The 8,301-nt window shown below is 46.0% G+C and overlaps 1 non-coding gene across 1 annotated transcript; it reads right to left on the minus strand.

Moving 5' to 3' along the window:
* Nucleotides 1–1,093: 1,093 nt before the first annotated feature.
* Nucleotides 1,094–1,250, minus strand: LOC132582017 (U1 spliceosomal RNA). Its single transcript, XR_009556155.1, has one exon. It is a non-coding gene; the product is annotated as a U1 spliceosomal RNA (small nuclear RNA).
* Nucleotides 1,251–8,301: the final 7,051 nt, after the last annotated feature.

The raw sequence follows: 8,301 nt of genomic DNA on the forward strand, positions 1-8,301 counted from the left end.
TTGCAATAAAAAAGGCCAACGCCATGCTGGGGATTATTAGGAAGGGAATTGAAAACAAATCAGCCAGTATCATAATGCCCCTGTATAAATCGATGGTGCGGTCTCATTTGGAGTACTGTGTGCAGTTCTGGTCACCGCACCTCAAAAAGGATATTATAGCATTGGAGAAAGTCCAGAAAAGGGCAACTAGAATGATTAAAGGGCTGGAGCACTTTCCCTATAAAGAAAGGTTGAAACGCTTGGGACTCTTTAGCTTGGAGAAACGTCGACTGCGGGGTGACATGATAGAGGTTTACAAGATAATGCATGGGATGGAGAAAGTAGAGAAAGAAGTACTTTTCTCCCTTTCTCACAATACAAGAACTCGTGGGCATTTGATGAAATTGCTGAGCAGACAGGTTAAAACGGATAAAAGGAAGTACTTCTTCACGCAAAGGGTGATTAACATGTGAAATTCACTGCCACAGGAGGTAGTGGCGGCCACAAGTATAGCCACCTTCAAGACGGGTTTAGATAAAAATATGGAGCACAGGTCCATCAGTGGCTATTAGCCACAGTGTGTGTGTATATATAAAAAAAATTTGCCACTGTGTGACACAGAGTGTTGGACTGGATGGGCCGTTGGCCTGATCCAACATGGCTTCTCTTATGTTCTTAACAGCAGGCTCCTGCTGCCACTCATGCCAACAGACCAAATAGCAGCCCCCCTGGACTGTTTCCATTTAGCAAAATAGCATGGAAGCAGTGCCAAATTAAGCCCTGTGGAGGCCCCTAGGCAGTCAAAATCTTGGGATCCCCCTTGCAAATTACCTCAGAGTCTGAGCACCCACCCTGCCACCCACGGCACCCACTTCAGCCTGCAGGCACCTTCTTAAAAGTCCCTTTTACTAAGCTGTGAGGGAGAGGCAGATAGAGGCAAACTTGGTGACAACGCCAGCAGCAGCCACAGCAGGCAAGTTGGGCACAGAGCAGCTCAGTTGCTGGCTGCACAGGCAGGCTGGGAGGATTGCAAGCAGAGGGGAAACTGGGGGGGGGGGTGAGGGGAGCCAGCCTGGGGTCCCTGAAGGCATGGGGGCCCATACTCCGGCCATGCATGGGAGGAGGCTGAAACCCACTACCACAAATTATGCAGTCAAGTTTCCTGCATTTGGGGAAATTGCAGGGGTCAGCACACCCGGAGTGCAATGGATGAGCCTCTCCCTGAGAAAACCTCCTTCATGATCAAGGTGTCTCCCCTAGCAGGTAAGTATGAGGCTGAAACCCCTTATGCACACATGCCATGGTCAATGACCAAACTGGGCACTGTGCATGGGAGAACGCTCTGACTATATTACACAAGTCACAGAGTGAGGACCCAGATCCAAGCTGAGTTGTCTGTAATAAGTGAATTGCTGTTTGAGAAAGTGTTCTGGTCAGTCAAGCTGTTGTTTTTAGGACTGTAGCGAAGAACACAGGACTATAGCGGTATTCAAGTCCTGGCTTCCCTAAGTTAATTCATTTGTTAAATAGAGTAATAGCAGAGCTCCAGTACTATTCAGGAGCAAACAAATAGAAGATTGCACTCAGTATGCAAAACAAGTACATGGTCAGTGAATCAAATTGCACCAAATAGAAATTAGTCAACCTATGATGCAAATATGGCAGGGGCTCTGATGGATGCCGTTCCAACCCAGTATTCGTGTGACCTTTTGAAAAGAGTTAGGGGTCTTTATTCCACAGAAAGTTACCAGTTCCTGACCTTGAGTCTACACCTCTTGTTTAATAACTGCAAAGCAGCAAGACGTTATTTAGGAAGCTGAGGGAAGAGGAGGGTGAGAGAACGGACTGTTACAGTGCTGGAGTGGTAGCTACCATGACTGAACAGCATGTCCCTACCTGGAGCTTTTGAAGCAACAGGCACTCTCTCCAAGTCAGGAGCCACCAGTCCTAACTCCACAATCCCAGACTGCCACAAGACATCAGGAGTAGCAGAAGACAAAGCTTCTCCAACCAAGGAAATAAGAAATTCTTCAGTGCCCTTCTCTTACTTAAAGAAAAGTTCAATAAAACAAACTATAATTGGGTGGGGAAGCTGGGTGAAGTTAGCCAAACCATCCGAGCCCATCCACAAGCTTTTTCAACTTGAAAGCACATCTCCAAAAGAGCTGAGGTCCCCGTGCATCGCAGGGTTAAACGCACTGTGATTCAACCACCAAGTGGAACCAAGGAAGGCTTTTAAAATATAAAACCAGTAGCCGTAGGGTAAATTAAAGATGCTAATTTAATTTCATTGGGTTCACAGAGCGACGAGTTGGGGGAAGCAGGAAATGCATTTGATGTCTTTTAAAAAGCTGCAGTTTCATATGTGTTTGTTCCCCTCTTGTCTTTTAAAAAAATCCAACTCTTGGTTGTAGAAGATACTGACTATGAGGAGCTAACAACTCTCATGAATTATTTTTGTTGATTTATATTCCCACTTTGAGTTTAAACAACATTAATAAAGAAAAAGATGAATTAATTTCCCCATGTGAAAAGAAAGATGTCTTGCAAACAAGGCCTGATATTCATTCATGGAATTAATTGCTTAGTGTGTAATCAACTGTTCTTGTCCTATTGAAACTGAACATAAGCGTCACTGAAATTCACTGACATTAAAATGTCAGGCTTAGATACAAACTAGTATTTTTGTGGGTACAAAGATTTCCACCAGTGAAACATCATTCCTACCTCCACCTCAACTCATCACAGTCTATGCAGGATTCTAGCTTGGCTTATTTCTCCTTTTATGAAAAGGGAACTTGGAAAGGTTTTCCAAGAACAAAGAACAAAGAACAGATCTCAGGCACTTAAGGAACTCAGGAAATTCAGTTACGTATAATATGATTTGAGCATAGGACTGCCAGTCTCCAGTTAGGCCAGGCAGGTTAGCCCTGGTGGTGCAAAAAGGATTGGTGCCTCATCAGTCCTTTGTCATGCTCATCCTATTAGCACTAAGGGTTAGTGTGAAATATGTCACAAGTCTTTCTCTGCCAATGAAGGAGAACATCTGCCTCCCACCTCCCTCCCAGCTTTTGCCAATGAGGGAGACAGTCTCCTTATGTCCTCCCATCTCCCTCCCTGGCTTTGCCAATGAGGCTATGAGTCTCCCTCCCTCCTCCTGCCTCGGCTCTCCCTTTGCACTTTGTTTCCTGCACAAAGCAGTTGCTCCTGTGTGCTCTGAATAGGGCTGCCAAGCTCACGCTGGGGGTGGGGGATCCCCCAGTTTGGGGGCCCCAACCCACCAGCACAGAACAGGCCACTGTGGGGATCCCCGCCCCCAAAGGGCCCCGTCATTGCGCAATGTGGCCTGCATGATAATGTCACCCAGAAGTGACATCATTGCACTGGACATGTTTCACCAGGGGTGCTCTATGGTGCTAGAGTGTCGCACCTAGGGTTGCCAAGTCCAATTCAAGAAATACCTGGGGACTTTGGGGGTGGAGCCAGGAGACTTTGGGGGTGGAGCCAGGAGACATTGGGGATGGGGCCATAAGCAAAGATGTGACAAGCACAACTGAACTCCAAAGGGAGTTCTGGTTATCACATTTAAAGGAACTGCACACCTTTTAAATGCCTTCCCTACAGTAGAAATATTGAAGGATAGGGGCACCTTCTTTGAGGGCTCATAGAATTGGACCCCCTGGTCCAATCTTTTTGAAACTTGGACAGCATGTTGAGGAGAGTCATCAGATGCTATGCTCAACATTTGATGCCTCTAGCTCAAATAACAGCCTCTCCAGAGCCCCAGATACCTCCAGATCAATTCTCCATTATGGCCAGCAGACATTTCCCTCCCCCACCCCCCCGCCCCTAGTTTCTGATGCCTCTGAAGCGGGGGAGGGCCTACTCCCACCTGAGGATTGGCATCTCTACTCACGAGTTGCTGAACTTCAAACTTCTTCAAAGTAACACAGAGCAACCAAAGGTTCAAGTTTACCTTTCCTATGCAAACAACCTCTGAAAAGATTGTGCAACCAACAGAAGGTCTGTGCTGCTTCACAGCCACTGGGAGCAGCCATGTTGTTCTCCTGGTCCCCCCGCCCCCATTCAGCCTTAAAGACACAGAAACACCATCCCAAGAGGAAGCCTTTCCAAGTGGAGTCTGAAGCCTCCAGAGGTGGAAAGGCACATGGTGGCTGTGGGAGCGAGGCTTCCCCCACCGGCCAGCTAACTGGGAGCAGGAAGGAGCCTGGGAAAGGGGGAGAACCCCTCTGGGACCTGGGGATTGTCAAGGCTAGTCGCACCATCACAGTGGCAGGGGAACTTGGCAACCCTAGCTCTGAAGCATGTGACCCAGTCCCTTTTTGCACCTTAGCTTGTTAGCTCATGCCAGCCATGAATTCTCCTCTTCAGCAACACATAAGTTAGGAGGTTCCCCCCCCCCCTTTTGGCTTTATTTTTGCTTGAGGGGAGGAGTGCTCAAAAGTGATTAAAAACAGAAGGGTGGGGGGCAGTAGCAGCCTTTGTATTCTGCCTTTCACCAGTGGACTTGTGACCATTTGTGGGGGCACCTGCTTTGCTGTTTTGGCCCTTGAAAACAGTTTGGGGGCCCTGGCCTGGATAGCCCAGGGAAGCCCAGTCATATCAGATCTCAGAAGCTAAGCGGGGCTGGCCCTGGCAGGTATTTGGAAGGGAGACCTCCAGAGAATACCAGGGCCAGGAGGAAGAGGTAAGTTATCAAACCACTTCTCTGAATATCCTCCATGCTCCAGTAAGAGTCACCAGAGGTCACCATGACTTCCAGGCACGGGCATATACACATGCACACACACAAAAACAAAAGCTCACAGCTTGCAGAAGGTATAATGTTTTTATTTGGGTATAATGCCATAGAGCAGGGGTAGGGAACGTTGGCTCTCCAGATGTTGTTTGCCTACAACTCCCATCAGCCCCAGCCAGCATGGCCAATGGCTGGGGCTAATGGGAGCTGTAGGCAAAAAACATCTGGAGAGCCAACGTTCCCTACCCCTGCCATAGAGTCCATTTTCTCCAGAGGGCATTGGCAACCCTATTGCATTCCAGCCTGAGTGCCTGTAGCTATCCTTGAGTCTTCCTATATCTAGTTATGTGGAGCCAAACCAGAGCAGGGCTTTTGGCTTTCCGGGCAGAGTGAGTTCAATGGAAGATGATGTTGTGAATCAAAGGGGTCATCCATCCAAGTAAATACACACTTTTCTGTGAGCAAAGCCTCATTTCATGCTTAAAGGAAGAAACAGACACTTCTACAGTAATACGTTGAGGGGGATTCCCATTTGGTGCACTGTAACCCAGGAAAGTAGAAATGGGACAAATAATGCGGAGGTGGGAAATCTTCATGCATTTACAGGACTCTGCTCATCGTGTTTAAATAAAGGAAGGGCACATTTGGTTTTAAACAAAATGGGTTATTGTTGAACCTTTGTATAATGATCCCTTGTAGAGACTGTGCTACATCATATCTTGTTCGCTGAACCCTATGGCATTCCAAAATACAGAGACTTTGAAATTGTTGCTGACAATTCCTGTTTCGATTGCATCGGTTGAAAGGAGCATCAGCAAACTAAAGCTAATTAAGAACTATCTCAGGTCACAAATGTCCCAAGAGTGACTATACGTTTTAGCAGTCTTGTCAATTGAATCACATGAAACAGAATATGTAGATTTTGATACTGTGATACACCATTTTGCTACTGAAAAACAAGGCAAAAATTTTTAGTGTTTTATGCAAGGTAATAAAAGGCAATCAAGAGAGCAAAATTCTGTGGTTCTCTTTAACAGAGTAAGTAAATTGAAATGGAAAAGGGAGTTGTTAAAGAAAAAAAAGTAGAATCAAAGCCAATTGAACGGAGTATGACTGGAGAAGAAAGGGATACTCCAAACACAAAAAGGGGCCTGATTATAGTTTTTGCCCCAGGGCCCACAAAAAACTGTGACTGGCCCTGCTTTCAAACATACATTACTAAGTAAAAAGGAAGCAGCTGAGGTAAAAAGATCTGGATCCTGACTTTTCTGTGCAGTTGGCTAGAACAGGATTGGCAGTTAACAGGGTTGAAGAATCCTGATTTTAAAAGCCTGTGAGATAGGCTTGGCAGTCTCCTGATTTCAGACCCGCCCCCCACCCAGTGCCGGATTAAACCCTGTGGAGGCCCCTAGGCAGTCAAAATCTGGGGGGGGGGGGCTTGCAAATTATCTCAGTATCAGAGCACACCGCTGCCTCCATCTGGTCAGCAAGTTAATTGCATCCCAATTAACGCAATTAACTTGCTGACCAGATGGAGGCAGCAGCATTCCAATTGTTCATGAACTTGTGAAAAAACTGAACATTTTGAATATTTTCCACAAATATACCGCAGGTTTTGCAAGATGCTCCCTGGAGGAAGGACCTGGCGGTCCAAAACGGGCTTCACTCTGCTAGCGGTCTATTGGAGCTCTTTTCTGGACTTATGATGTTTTGGACTATTTGCACAATATATATGTAAATATGCACATGTGGTATGTAAAATTATGAGGTTGCTGAAATGCACTCCTTTTCTTGTATGAATTATATTTTGTAATAGCATTTTTCACAGAGTGATTTGTTCTATTTGGTTGAAACACCACCAGGAAGCAGATGGTTTCACCTCCAAACATCAACTCTTTATGAACTGTATCAGCCTTTGTATACTGTTTGGCACAGATCCAGATTAGAGTTTGTATATGCTCCAGGATTTCCTTCTTTGCAGTAAAATTTTCCTTCCTCCCCATCTCCTGTAGCAGCTTGAAATTACTCTTGAAATCCTGTTCCTGGAGATCCCCTGTTCCCCAGGAACTAGATGGCTGCTATGGGAGGGAAGGGGGCAGAATGCTCCACAGGCAGAAATCCTTGTGCCTGTGGAAATGCTGTTCTGCATTCAAGCCTCAGGTATATATTGTGATGATTAGGTCACTTCCAATCCTGTTCAGAAAATTCTAGCAACCTACCTTTGAAATTTGCCATGATGGCACCTTAACCTCATACTAGGGAGTATTAGTAGTTACCAAATAGATGTGTGGTATTTGTATTTTTTTTGTACCAGACTATTTTCTGTCATTTTACTAAATCCCACAGTACAAGTTACAACCTACGAGGAAATACCCATTCCCAAGCTTCAAGACTACAAAAACATCAATGCATTGTAACTTACATCAAAGTGTACATGCACAAGGGGAGCAAATTTTATACAGATTTAAAGCCACAACCTTCACAAGGCACTGTATGCCTGACCAAAAATGCATATGCCAAAATTCTTAAAGCCCTTACACAAAGCAAATAGTTGGTAACATATTTCAAAAAGGCAGTGGAAAATTGAGCTAACAGCATTTGAATAGATAGATGGATTATTGCAGAAACTTGCTGCTTGAGGGTTGGAAAATGGAAATGAAATTCCTCCTGTATGTTTTACACATCACTGCACAACCTATTTCTCAAGTAGCTAGCAACATTTAGCACCTCTTGGGGCTTTTCTATGTGTTTTTATTTTCATTGGATCTTCTTCGTGGTCTCTGTGCTTCCCACTCATGGGATGAAGCGCCAGTACCGATCCCCGATCAGTAACTCCAAAGTCCGGGATTTTTCGCTGCCTGACCCCGGTAGGCATGCGCAACAGCCCCAGTGCACATGCCCACCCAGTGGGCGCAAATATCCCACCAGTTCCTTCTTTACCGCCGCGTTGGATAGACTTGTTTTTTGCCACTCCAGTCGGTAGTTATTTACCCTTTTTTCCTTCTCCGGGTTTCTCTTTGTTTTTTCGTTGTTCCTGTTATATATATATAATTAGAGACTATTAGTTAGTTGTTTCACCCCTTCAGGGGTTTTTCCCCTGCCCTTCTCCTGCCATCCCTGTCTATGGAAAAGTGTTGGGGGTTTTTTAAGCAGTGCCTTAAGTGTGGGAGCAAGATCCCTCCTCCGGACGGACATTCTCTTTGTCTGCTGTGCCTTGGGGAAGGTCATCAGGTGGAATCCTGCCATCACTGCTCAAAATTTTCCAAGCAGACTAGGAAAAACCGAGCGGTAAGACTTTCGGCAGCGCTGGTAAAATCGGCTATCGCACCACAGATGTAGACATCAGCGTTGACAAGCATTTCAATGGCTGCCCCAGCAAAGATATTGGTTCCGGCCTCGTTGTCGAGCCAACCGACCCAACCATTCCAGGGAGCCAACCGCCCCCACAAGCATGTGGGCTTGACATCTCATTTGGAACCATCGACCCCAGCCAAGAAGGCCAAAGGGGCCTGGGACTCACACTCTGCTGAGCCCAGGAAGCACAAGGAGAAAAAGAGGCGCCA

Source organism: Heteronotia binoei, chromosome 13 (assembly GCF_032191835.1).
Source record: "Heteronotia binoei isolate CCM8104 ecotype False Entrance Well chromosome 13, APGP_CSIRO_Hbin_v1, whole genome shotgun sequence".
Lineage (NCBI taxonomy): Eukaryota > Metazoa > Chordata > Lepidosauria > Squamata > Gekkonidae > Heteronotia > Heteronotia binoei.